Below are 14,741 nucleotides of genomic sequence, written 5' to 3' on the forward strand. Positions count from 1 at the left end.
ACTGTCGACAACATCTTCCATCACGTGTTGTGTGGCACTACCACCGTGCTAAATGGGATAGATTCAGAACAGATCTAGCAGCTCAAAACTGGGCATCCATGAGGCGCTGTGGGCCATCAGCAGCAGCAGAATTGTATTCCAGCACAATCTGTAACCTCATGGCCCGGCATATTCCTCACTCTACCATTACCAACAAGCCAGGGGATCAACCCTGGTTCAATGAGGAGTGTAGAAGAGCATGCCAGGAGCAGCACCAGGCGTACCTAAAAATGAGGTGCCAACCTGGTGAAGCTACAACTCAGGACTACATGCATGCTAAACAGCGGAAGCAACATGCTATAGACAGAGCTAAGCGATTCCACAACCAACGGATCAGATCAAAGCTCTGCAGTCCTGCCACATCCAGTCGTGAATGGTGGTGGACAATTAAACAACTAACGGGAGGAGGAGGCTCTGCAAACATCCCCATTCTCAATGATGGCGGAGTCCAGCACATAAGTGCAAAAGACAAGGCTGAAGCGTTTGCAACCATCTTCAGCCAGAAGTGCCGAGTGGATGATCCATCTCAGCCTCCTCCCGATATCCCCACCATCACGGAAGCCAGTCTTCGGCCAATTCGATTCACTCCACGTGATATCAAGAAACGGCTGAGTGCACTGGATACAGCAAAGGCTATGGGCCCCGACAACATCCCAGCTGTCGTGCTGAAGTCTTGTGCTCCAGAACTAGCTGTGCCTCTAACCAAGCTGTTCCAGTATAGCTACAACACTGGCATCCACCCGACAATGTGGAAAATTGCCCAGGTATGTCCTGTCCACAAAAAGCAGGACAAATCCAATCCGGCCAATTACCGCCCCATCAGTCTGCTCTCAATCATCATCAAAGTGATGGAAGGTGTCGTCGACAGTGCTATCAAGCGGCACTTACTCACCAATAACCTGCTCACCAATGCTCAGTTTGGGTTCCGCCAGGACCACTCTGCTCCAGACCTCATTACAGCCTTGGTCCAAACATGGACAAAAGAGCTGAATTCCAGAGGTGAGGTGAGAGTGACTGCCCTTGACATCAAGGCAGCATTTGACTGAGTGTGGCACCAAGGAGCCCCAGTAAAATTGAAGGCAATGGGAATCAGGGGGAAAACTCTCCAGTGGCTGGAGTCATACCTAGCACAAAGGAAGATGGTAGTGGTTGTTGGAGGCCAATCATCTCAGCCCCAGGGCATTGCTGCAGGAGTTCCTCAGGGCAGTGTCCTAGGCCCAACCATCTTCAGCTGCTTCATCAATGACCTTCCCTCCATCATAAGGTCAGAAATGGGGATGTTCGCTGATGACTGCACAGTGTTCAGTTCCATTCGCAACCCCTCAGATAATGAAGCAGTCTGAGCCTGCATGCAGCAAGACCTGGACAACATCCAGGCTTGGGCTCATAAGTGGCAAGTAACATTCGCGCCAGATAAGTGCCAGGCAATGACCATCTCCAACAAGAGAGAGTCTAACCACCTCCCCTTCACATTCAACGGCATTACCATCGCCAAATCCCACACCATCAACATCCTGGGGGTCACCATTGACCAGAAACTTAACTGGACCAGCCATATAAATAACGTGGCTATGAGAGCAGGTCAGAGGCTGGGTATTCTGCGGCGAGTGACTCACCTCCTGACTCCCCAAAGCCTTTCCACCATCTACAAGGCACAAGTCAGGAGTGTGATGGAATACTCTCCACTTGCCTGGATGAGTGCAGCTCCAACAACACTCAAGAAGCTCGACACCATCCAAGATAACGCAGCCCGCTTGATTGGCACCCCATCCACCACCCTAAACATTCACTCCCTTCACCACCGGCGCACTGTGGCTGCAGTGTGCACCATCCACAGGATGCACTGCAGCAACTCGCCAAGGCTTCTTCGACAGCACCTCCCAAACCCGCGACCTCTACCACCTAGAAGGACAAGGGCAGCAGGCGCATGGGAACAACACCACCTGCACGTTCCCCTCCAAGTCACACACCATCCCGACTTGGAAATATATCGCCGTTCCTTCATTGTCGCTGGGTCAAAATCCTGGAACTCCCTTCCTAACAGCACTGTGGGAGAACCGTCACCACACGGACTGCAGCGGTTCAAGAAGGCGGCTCACCACCACCTTCTCGAGGGCAATTAGGGATGGGCAATAAATGCCGGCCTTGCCAGCGACGCCCACATCCCGTGAACGAATAAAAAAAAACTTTGCTGATGATTGAGAGTAGACTGATGGGGCGGTAATTGGCCGGATTGGATTTGTCCTGCTTTTTGTGGACAGGACATACCTGGGCAATTTTCCACATTGTCGGGTAGATGCCAGCGTTGTCGCTGTACTGGAACAGCTTGGCTAGAGGCGCAGCTAGTTCTGGAGCACAAGTCTTCAGCACTGCAGCTGGGATGTTGTCAGGGCCCATAGCCTTTGCTGTATTCAATGCACTCAGCCGTTTCTTGATATCACGTGGAGTGAATCGAATTGGCCGAAGACTGGCTTCCGTGGTGGTGGGGATATCGGGAGGAGGCCGAGATGGATCATCCACTCGGCACTTCTGGCTGAAGATGGTTGCAAACGCTTCAGCCTTGTCTTTTGCACTCACGTACTGGACTCCACCATCATTGAGGATGGGGATGTTTGCAGAGCCTCCTCCTCCCGTTAGTTGTTTAATTGTCCACCACCATTCACGACTGGATGTGGCAGGACTGCAGAGCTTTGATCTGATCCGTTGGTTGTGGAATCGCTTAGCTCTGTCTATAGCATGTTGCTTCCGCTGTTTAGCATGCATGTAGTCCTGAGTTGTAGCTTCACCAGGTTGGCACCTCATTTTTCGGTACGCCTGGTGCTGCTCCTGGCATGCTCTTCTGCACTCCTCATTGAACCAGGGTTGATCCCCAGGCTTGTTGGTAATGGTAGAGTGAGGAATATGCCGAACCATGAGGTTACAGATTGTGCTGGAATACAATTCTGCTGCTGCTGATGGCCCACAGCGCCTCATGGATGCCCAGTTTTGAGCTGCTAGATCTGTTCTGAATCTATCCCATTTAGCACAGTGGTGGTGCCACACAACACGTTGGATGGTGTCCTCAGTGCGAAGACGGGACTTCGTCTCCACGAGGACTGTGCGGTGGTCACTCATACCAATACTCTCATGGACAGATGCATTTGAGACAGGTAGATTGGTGAGGACGAGGTCAAGTAAGTTTTTCCCTCGTGTTGGTTCGCTCACCACCTGCCGCAGGCCCAGTCTTGCAGCTATGTCCTTCAGGACTCGGCCAGCTCGGTCAGTATTGGTGCTACCGAGCCACTGTTGGCGATGGACATTGAAGTCCCCCACCCAGAGTACATTCTGTGCCCTTGCTACCCTCAGTGCTTCCTCCAAGTGGTGTTCAACATGGAGGAGGACTGATTCATCCGCTGAGGGAGGACGGTAGGTGGTAATCAGCAGGAGGTTTCCTTGCCCATATTTGACCTGATGCCATGAGATTTCATGGGGTCCAGAGTCAATGTTGAGGACTCCCAGGGCCACTCCCTCCTGACTGTATATCACTGTACCTCCACCTGTGGTGGGTCTGTCCTGCCGGTGGGACAGGACATACCCAGGGATGGTGATGGAAGAGTCTGGGACGTTGGCTGAAAGGTATGATTCTGTGAGTATGGCTATGTCAGGCTGTTTCTTGACTAGTCTGTGGGACAGCTCTCCCAATTGGTCCTCCTTACTAACATCTGGGGACTTGTGCCAAGTCCCCAGATGTTAGTAAGGAGGACCTTGCAGGGTCGACTGGGCTTGGTGTTTTGCCGTGGAATTTGAGTGGAAAAGTGGAATTTCACAGTGGGCAGGTAAATGATGTTATTTTTCGTGCTGACAAGAGTTAACAACTCTATCAAGAAAGATTGATCATAATGCTGTCCTTGCACCTTTTCTCTGTCATGGTAATAAGTTTTCTGCTACAATGGTTTAACTTCTTGACTTGGTAGTCACATTTGATTTATGCTGGGCCAAACAGTTGCTGAAGCTAGCCAGAAAAGGTGTTATCATAGAATCATAAAATGATACAGCACAGAAGGAAGCCATTCGGCCCATCGTGCCTGTGCCAGTTCTTTGAAAGAGCTATTCAATTAGCCCCATACCCCTGCTCTTTCCTTATAGCCCTGAAAATGTTTCCACTTCAAGTATTTATCCAATTCCCTTTTGAAAGTTACTATTGAATCTGCTTCCACCACACTTTCAGGCAGTACATTCTGGATCATAACAACTCGCTGTGTAATTTTTTTCCTCATGTTGCCTCTGGTTCTTTTGCCAATTATTTTAAATCTGTGTCCTCTGGTTTCCGACCCTTCTGCCACTGGAAACAGTTTCTCCTTATTTACTCTATCAAAACCCTTCGTGATTTTAAACATCTCTATCAAATCTCCCCTTAACCTTCTCTGCTCTACGGAGAACAACCCCAGCATCTCCAGTCTCTCCACTTAACTGAAGTCCCTCATCCCTGGTACCATTCTAGTAAATCTCCTTCACACCCTCTCGAGGGCCTTGACGTCCTTCCTAAAGTGTGGTGCCCAGAATTGGCCACAATACTCCAGCTGGGGCCTAACCAGCATTTTATATAGGTTTAGCATGACTTCCTTCCTTTTTAACAGCCTTCCCAACTTGTCCTGCCACCTTCAACGACTTGTTTTTGTGCACCTCCAGGTCTCTCTGCTCCTGCACCCCCTTTAAAATTGGACCATTTAGTTTATATTGCTGCTCCTCATTTTTCCAACCAAAATGAATCACTTCACACTCCTCTGCGTTAAATTTCATCTGCCATGTGTCTGTCCATTTCACCAGTCTGTCTATGTCCTCCTGAAGTCTATTACTATCCTCCTCACTGTTTATTACATTTCCAAGTTTCATGTCATCTGCAAACTTTGAAATTTTGCCATCTATACCCAAGTCCAGGTCATTAATAGATATGAAAAGAGCAGTGGTCCCAATACCGACCATTGGGGGACACCACGGCACACTTCCCTCCAGTCTGAACAACTGTACACCACTACTCTCTGCTTTCTGTCCCTTAGCTAATTTTGTATCCATGCAGCCACTGCCCCTTTAACCCCATGGGCTTCAATTTTGCTAATAAGTCTATTATGTGGTACTTTATCAAACATAAGGTTAGAACTGTGGAAATTTGCAAGAATATTTTGACGTCAATGGAAATAAAAATCGGGAAAGCTGTATAACGGGCTGCGAATTCACTATCACACAAAGTCAAAATTACCCCCAAGGAGTCTATATTTCACAAGTTCTTGTGGTATATTAGTAGCCATCATCTTGCATGCTCTTTTTCCAATCTATGAACCCATAAATATAGTTTGCATCAGGTCAATAGGCTATCAATTCAGGAGACATTTTTGCCTCTCTATCAGAAGTGGAACATTTCCATTGCCACTGAAGAGATCCCTGTAAATCGTGGATTTCAATCATTAGTCACAAATGCACAAGTTACAAAAGTCACAAGTGAAATTACAATATAGAATGCACCAGTGACAACATTCCACAATCCTAATGCCTGGTGCTACCAACTTTACCCTGATGCCAACCATCTGTCCTTTCGACTTCTGTTCACACTGACACACTGGACCTGAAAAACGTTCTCATTGCTCCACTTTTTAAATTGCCTTGATGTTTCAGTGCATGTGTGAAGAGTGAACTTGTGCAGCGATTTTAGGAACTAAAGAGGCTGTGGCTACGTGGGTATGAAATTGGCTGAGGAACAGAAAGGGGAGTGTCGGTAGCTCTGAATGCCACACAATACAAATAACTTGCCTTTTGAACCTACAAATTTCAGTTCATTGATATAAATAATAAGCCATTCACTGCTTTTGCTAAGTACAGTGGTCAGACACACACTCGCCCATGCGTCTTTACTTTATACACATGTGGTGGCCACCTCAGGCAAACTACTGGGAAAAACAGCTGTTACTTTGTTACGTTACCTTCTCGTCTGAACTTGTGTGTGGCTAAGTTTCACACTGCAGTCACTTTCTGTGGTGTTTGGGGAAGTCTTGTTTCTATTATCATCTGATAAAAAAAACTTTCTTTATGGGCAACCTGATGGAAAAACAATCACCGTATGCTTCAAAATGTTTTAAAATTAACCAAAAAAATGTCAAGCAAAATTCCATGGGGAGCTTACCCCCAGAACCCTCTGGAATATACATTTTGCACCATCAGAGTTCATTAAAAAAATTCTAAATCCACCAATTTTTCTGTACTTTAGTTTTTCTCCCTATAATATAAGTGATGGAAGTTCGAGTTCTAGCTCAAGTTTATAATGACATGTTTGTTTCCCCCAGCACTTCCATTGTATCTAATTCTTTTTGCATGTCATACACGAGGCCATAGGGTTTCAGTTTTCACAGAAAAACAAACTGAATTGCGGAATTTGATTCCAAAACACCAACAAGGATCCTAAAATCCAATGTAATAAAGAGAAATTGAATTTATCCATTCATCTTGAAGCAGTATCTTGGTCGTAGACCTTTATTCAGGGCTGTTGAGTTGTTAGCTTTTCTGGGGCTGTGTTTGCTTTTTTGAATTTGGTGGTCAGCTTTTCTGAGTTTTATATGTTGGATTTTACGGTAGTATTGGTTTCCAATGTTTGTCACATGGAAATTTGTTCCACAGCTTCAGAGATTGAAATGTACAATTTACTAAACTATAATTTTGGGAACATGCATTAAACTACGGGAGATCCATGACTTGCTCTTTTCTATTATAACTCAATGTAATTTCTGAGCTTCCAAAAACCACTCAGAACCACTTGACTATTTCTGACACAAAAAAAATGGAAAATTTATTTAATGAAAGCGGGTAACATCAGAACTTGAGGGAAAATTAACATCTACATAATCAGATGACAGTATAATGACTATTCTTCAGTATCCTCATGGATTTATACTCATACATATTTCATGAAGTATACTTTGATTGCATGGTACTTGTGGGAGGAGTACCTTGGTATATTTGTACATGCACTGGGAGCATTGCGAGTTCAATGATTGAAGCAATTCATTTATTTGTTCTTCACATCAATGATTTGCGTGGGTCAGGAAAGGAGATGGCACTGCCTACTAGTGATTCTGTTGGTTGGAGTCATTGCCCTTGTCTTTTAGTTACTGTTGATGCTCTACTTTCTCCTCCTGGTTTAACTTGATTAAAATAGTGAACATACGAATTTCACATGAACACTCAAACCAATTCATTACAAAAACTGTCATGCTGTTGTAACATTAGAGAAAATCTCTTTGTAAGGGCCGACAACAAGTGATTGAAATTTCTGATGAGAATTTCTACTTTAGAAACTATTTACTCCTTCATCAATCAAAATTAAACTTTGGGGCCTATGTACATTATTCCCAAGAAAATGATTGATTCTTGTTATCGTAGAGCTCTGAATTAATGTTCTTGGCTCTAGATTAGTTGATTTAGTTAGAATTAACTCCAGTGCTAACACTGCTCTGCCAACTGTAGAACTGAACAACTTAAAACTGGAATTTGAACTCTCTACCCAATGGAAACCAGGCAGAATGGGAGTTAAAATCCAAGTGGTAAACTTCCCGCACTTTTACTGCACTGCAGCCATTTTAACACCGTTGTTTTCTTTGCGGTTTAGGTGCCTGCCTCACTCAGGCGGGAGCCACATAAATACTTGTAAATCAGGATCCTATAATGTACATTGGATCCCAAAGCTACTTTAATGGCCTACTGGGAGGAACGTCCACTGGGGACACTCCGCTTAGTAAAACATGACAGTCGAGAAGCGGAGGCCATTACAAGTAAGTGTAAAAATTAGTTTGTTTAGTCAGGAGGAGCAGGAGTGCTCAAAGACCCCACAAAGAAAGTTTGGGCCACTGCCACCCAGGTTCCCTGCACCCTCCCCCCGCCCCTTGCACATTCGTAAAACTCTCCGGAAACCCCCCCGCCGCCCCACTGACGACTTACCTGAGTGCCAACCAGGTGGCCTCCGAGCCACCTAACACACACCGACCAGAACCCGGCGAGGGCCTCTGGATGCCTGTTTCGGCTGGGCAGCTCGTTGCCTTTATGTTAATGTGGCCTGGCCGTTAAAATGGACCGGGCCTTTCGCAGCACCTCCTGGGTTACAGGCTCACGCGTTCCGCTGGCCAACGGGCCGGGAGTTAAAATTCCCCTTTAATTGTCAGAGGCTGAAAATCACCAGCCCTGCGATGTTCATGGGGGTGAAATCGGACATGGGCAGGTGATGCTAAAACAAGTGGTATCGCGTCGGTCGCCTGTTATAAGCCCCGCCCGATATATCGGGTGTGTCGTATAACGGGCGGCAAACGCCATTCCAACTGTTTTGCATCCCCGACCCTGTCCAATTTCAGCCCCCATGAGTTGCAGGCTGGACTAGCAAATAGGTCACCATGGATCTTTGGAGTACTAGTTATACCAGAGGCCGATCCCATAAAGTACAACTTCGAACGGTAATGCATCGGCTTGGTTAGTGGATGTTGTGAAGCATGTGGTCTATAGTATCTCATGTTCCTTTCACAAGGAGGATGCACACCATATAGCATAGAAGGAGTAACCTTTCCTTCCAAGGAAATGTATGTGCTCCCCCCTTTTTAAAATAAACCTGAGTAAATCACTGATTTGAAGCCTTTGGCTTTGACATCAGCAGTCATGCATGTATGTATGTTCAGCCAGTCAATAATAAATTAGTAAATTATAGGACAAAAAAAGATATTTCTCATATTAAACCCTGTATCCTCTGAAAATGGCATCACGGCCTTCAGTTTTTCTGGTGCAAAATCAGCATTTGACTTTTGAATTTCATGTTGTGATCTTCTGCGCTGGAAGTGCGCATATTGGTACACCTGACTTTTAGTGGTCCAGGTGCCCGCCTGAAGCAGGCGTTCATAGAATCATGCAGCACAGGAGGCGGCCATTCAGCCCATCGTGCCTGTGCCAGCTCTTTGAAAAAGCTATCCAATTAGTCCCAGGCCCCTGGGAAAGAGCCCAGAGCCCAACAAATTTTTCCTTTTCAAGTATTTATCCAATTCCCTTTTGAAAGTTACTGTTGAATCTGCTTGCACTACCTATTTAGGCAATACATTCCAGATCTTAACAACTCATTGTGTAAAAAATTCCCCTCATCTCCCCTCTGGTTCTTTTGCCAATTACTTTAAATCTATGTCCTCTGGTCATCTTTCTGCCAGTGGAAAAAGTTTCTCCCTATTTACTTTATCAAAACTCATGATTTTGAACACTTCTATTAAATCTTCCCTTAGCCTTCTCTGCTCTAAGGAGAACAATCACAGCTTCTCTAGTCTCTCCGCATAACTGGTATCATTCTAGTGAATCTTTTCTGCACCCTTTCCAAAGCCTCGACATCCTTCCTAAAGTGTGGTGCCCAGAATTGGCAACTATACTCCAGCTGAGGCCGAACCATTGATTTATGAAGGTTCAGCTTAACTTCCTTGCTATTTGACTCAATGGCTCCTTAAATGTGCAAATCGGGTCCTATGCTGGTTGTCGAAGGTCCGAATGTGAAACTCAGGCATAAATGGGTGGTGCATGCATCGTGCATTCAGTTCAATGGAAAGTAAAATCGGGCAGGGCGTAAAACGTGCGGCCGATTCAATCCAGTCAGTTTGTCGTCGGATGGATTAGGTTAAAATTATCCCAATTTTTCTTACAAACTAATTCAGTTGCCTGTTCGCATATGCAAATATCTTCTCAGCTATTTTTATTTCTTAAATGGACATACCATTATATGCAGGGCATTTTGACATTCGCATTGTAATTCATATTGTACCTGGAAGCATTTATTCCATCTAATTGCAGTTAAAGTTCTTGCTACTGAATTGTGAACTTGTTCTTTTGACCTTAGAAAGCCAACAGATCTGGAAAAATTACTGCCTCCCTCGGACAAATGATTTTACTTTCAGCAATTCTACATGTTCAGCAGCACCCTTACTGGTTTTTACGGTATTCGGACAAGTAAACTTATCAGTAGCACTTGATGGGTTAACTATTTCCATCCATGCCCTGATTGTTGATACTACCCACGAAGTGCATTGCCAGCAAAAGTATTAAAATTGGTCCTGCCAACCCCACAGCATATGTTGTAAAAGGGAAAAATACAGATACGTGGGAGTGATTTCAAAACAATATCATCCTGGCTATGGATGAATTTTGCTTTCATGGTTTATTAGATTATTGATCCTTTGATGAGCTTACTGTCTTGTACTCATTCAGTTATCTGTCATTCTCCATTAGATCTCACTTTTTGAACTGTAGTAACAGTATACTGCTAATTAAGGATGAGGTGTAAACAACTTACTGTTTTACTTCTGAATCCCCATGCATATTAACACTAATGGATGTTTTACATGAATAGACACAATAAAAATTTAGCGCCTTAGCAGTGGGAGGCTTAGTTGCACTACTTGCTTTTAGTTAATGATTTTGTGGTCCTGGGTGCTCATTATCTTGGATTTTTTCTTCCAGCTCTGGCTCTTCTCAATAAATCACCTTGCACTGTGCAAGAGTTTTCATTGTTCAAAGTCTCCTCCTGCAGTTGGACTATGTTGTTCTTTAGTAAATCATTCTGCGACTTAATTGATGATGCTGTTAGATACCCCAGCACTTTCCATTTTGAGTTGTTCAGCCTCCCTTTTACATAGTTTTGAGTATAGGAGATTATGTAAAGACACCGAGTGCATGGGGGTATAGTTCCTTTCTCATGGAGAAGTGGTTAATAACTCAATTAGTGTGTACATTTAACAACATCCAATTAAAACTGACTTCAAGGGTTAAGTTACGAGGAGAGATTACACAAATTGGGGTTGTATTCGCTAGAGTTTCGAAGGTTAAGGGGTGATCTGATCGAAGTTTATAAGATATTAAGGGGAACAGATAGGGTGGATGGAGAGAAACTATTTCCGCTGGTTGGGGATTTTAGGAGTAGGGGGCACAGTCTAAAAATTAGAGCCAGACCTTTCAGGAGCGAGATTAGAAAACATTTCTACACACAGAGGGTTGTAGAAGTTCAGAACTCTCTTCCGCAAACGGCAATTGATACTAGCTCAATTGCTAAATTTAAATCTGAGATAGATAGTTTTTTGGCAACCAAAGGTATTAAGGGATATGGGCCAAAGGCAGGTATATGGAGTTAGATTACAGATCAGCCATGATCTTATCAAATGGCGGTGCAGGCACGAGGGGCTGAATGGCCTACTCCTGTTCCTATGTTCCTAAAATGGTGGTTGAATGTGATTTTCCTTTGGGTGACAATGAAACACAAATACGTCAACAGGAACAGGAAACCAGTCGATCACAAAACACCTGTAATAAAGCTCCCTTCACACTTCTCAAGCAGCTAAGTTGCCATGTAACTGATGTAACTGGCAAAAAGTTGGTTGGCCCAGCTATGAAGACGACTATACTTGAATGTATTGGCTTTATGAAAACGGATAAAATCCCATTTAACCCACAAGGCTGGATCTACCCAAACAGCATCCATATCCACTAGAAATCATCAATAACACATCTGATTTGAAAATCCATACAGGTCCAACATATACTTGGTGTACATCCGACACAATTATACCAACATTGAACGAGGCACAAGACATAGTGCCAGGTGTTTTACCCCTTGTGTTGATCACTGCCTCTTTTACTTATGAATAAACTGATGTTTATTTAGCAAATAGGAGTAGAGGTCAGTCTCTGGGAAGTGAGATTACAGTAGATAGCTTGAGTTGAAGAACTCACACTGGCACAGGCCCAATGGAACAACTGGCTTTTTTCTGTGCTGTAGTTTCTACATTTCTGTCAGACTGGGTCATGCAAGCAGCCAGCACCTCTCAACCGCATGTTGATTCTAAAGGTGATACTTAATGGTTGCAACAATATGTCCTTTTTCCTCATTCGTTTCCTTGCAAATATTTTAGGATGGGAGCAAGACTCGAAGTAATACTAATAATGGACTGAATGTCAGTTACTGCTTTCCACCAGTCTTCCTCACCTGTTTACTAATAGCTTGCTTTTTAAAAAAAATTAAATGAATGATCATAGGAAAATATAGTCCATAATTTCTGATTCAGAACTTCTGAGGTTTTAACTTCCAAATCTGTACGTAAAAGCTCATCATGTAGAAAGGTTACATTCAAGCATTGGATGGCCGGTGATGCCCATGGAACTGTAACCAGGAAGAATGGGGAGAGAAGATGGAAGAAAATTAGAAAAAAGAAAATTAAAAATATATAGTCAACAACAATTTCCCCATTACAGGGGAGTCTATAACGAGGGGGCATAGATTTAAGGTGAGAGGGGAGAGATACAAAAGGGTCCAGAGAGGCAATTTTTTCACTCAAAGGGTGGTGAGTGTCTGGAACGAGCTGCCAGAGGCAGTAGTAGAGGCGGGAACAATTTTGTCTTTTAAAAAGCATTTGGACAGTTACATGGGTAAGATGGGTATAGAGGGATATGGGCCAAGTGCAGGCAATTGGGACTAGCTTAGTGGTATAAACTGGGCGACATGGACATGTTGGGCCGAAGGGCCTGTTTCCATGTTGTAAACTTCTATGATTCTATCTTAAAGGTTTATTTGTTGATAAATTAAAAACTATTGGGAAGCTTAGTTCTAAGCTGGGCTATAAATAATGGGAGTAATCAGGGATCCTCCATTAATTTTTATGCTTTGCAAAGCCCATATTCACAGAACAATAAAGCCTCTTTAAGGTACTACAGGCTCCTGCACTCCAGAGAAACAGCATTGAGGGGATTATGGGTACAAACCTAGATTGCTGCAGAGAAGGATATGGGGGATCTTTAGTTCCCAGGAACAATTTAACACTTCGGCAGTTGCATCAGGAAGACAAATTGTAAGGACTGAAACTTGAGACAGGTTTGATATGTTGCTGGGCCTTGTGGGTATAGGCTAAAGTGGCCAAGTTAGTCACCAGTTTCGCATCACAGGCTGGCCAGACTGGAAATTGACTACAGGAACATTTACAATTCAACTGTTTCCATATTGGGAGATACAGTGTGCAGTTTAATTTACTGCCTGCCAGCAACTGGTACTGAGACAGATGCAAAAGAATCAGTAGCACATCTTTCCCTGAGCTAGAGACATAGCTGAGTGAGGTAGAATTGGGAAAGTCAAACGAGAGCTACCTTAAGCCCTTTCAAAGTTAGTGATGGCCAGCATAGTAGTGGCCATTGAATCTGCCATATTGTTAATAGTATCTTTCAACTGTTTGGTGTATAATTACAAGATTTATTTTTCAAATTACATACCATGATGAGGTGAGCAATCTGTGAATTTCACAGAACTTTAATTCTTCTGTCTTGTTAAGAAAATACCAAAAAGGCAGCATCAAGCTAACAATTTGGTTCCTGTCTAAACTGAATTTGCAGGTCTTTGTGGAGTTGCCAGATGAATAAATTGCTTGTGTAGTTTATTTACTGTCTGTCATTTCAAGGATAGCTAGTAGACTGTATCCATTACTGCAGTCCCATCCTCCCATCAATCACCTAATCAAGGTTTCGTCCGAGGTCTTTCTGACACGTCAAGTGATGCACTGTCTTTTGACTCGAGGCAGTGGAAAACTTAAAGTCGCAGTGCTCTACGGTTAGCGCATTTTTTTTCCTGGTGCAGAAACCCAATGTCACCTACTTGGGCCATTTATTGTGAAGTGAAGAACCGAATAAGTATCTGGCAGTGAACAAGACTAAAGATGGGACTGATGAATATTGACACAGACAATCAATTATGAATGGAACATTACTGCAACTGAATTTTGACCATGGGGACGTCAACCATGAAATGCAACTGATCAGAGTTCGATAATGATGATTGTAACGTTACACTAATATCTTGGAGTTTTCATTTAGAATTTCTGAGATCAGCAAAAACATTCATAGTTTTGTCTTTTTGAAAGTTTTACCTGTCATTATTCACCTCCCTCAGAACATAAAAGGTATATTTTCTCAGGCACTGTAACATGGCAAATTATTCACGGTTTGTTGGAAGGAGGTGGTTAGATAAGCCCAGTAATTTCTCATTCAGTGCTTTCTTATTTTCACGAGTCCGTGCACTTCTCACGACTTCCCATTTACTTCAAGATCAGGGATTAAATCCTTCTGCCCAGGCTAACCATTGAGGATGAGATGCAGCACAGGGAGCAAAGAATGCAGTGCTCTGAGCTCGAGAATCTATCTGCTTTCATATGTGGTTCAGTGGCGTGCTAATGTTGCTGGTTGCCAATGTGTGATTCTCGCAAAGCTAGAAAAATGCCAAGGTGAAATACCGAATTCACCAAAATTGGTGTCTTGGAAGAACAGTTTTGAACTGGATCTTCCTGGTGCCCAGACTTACTGAAGCGGACACTAGTATGCCACTAAACCAATGTATAAGAAGCTTTTGAATTACCGTTTGGTTAATGTGGTGCTGTTGAACTAATTTGAGACTGGTGGCTGCTTAGAATGGCGCAAAGCCCACAGCACTATACTAAACGACTAACTGTTCATTGCTCTCAGGTCAGACTCAGCAAAGTTCTACACACGTGTTCTTCACACATGAACTCCATCCACCAGAGTTAAAGTTGTAGTCACATTTTTAATGCTAGTAAACAAAGGGAATGCAGGCTCTTTGTGAACATTAAAAAGTTTAAAAATATAGGTTGAGAGAAGCAGTCCAAGGAACCACC

This window comes from Heptranchias perlo, chromosome 23 (genome assembly GCF_035084215.1).
Source record: "Heptranchias perlo isolate sHepPer1 chromosome 23, sHepPer1.hap1, whole genome shotgun sequence".
Taxonomy (NCBI): Eukaryota; Metazoa; Chordata; class Chondrichthyes; order Hexanchiformes; family Hexanchidae; genus Heptranchias; species Heptranchias perlo.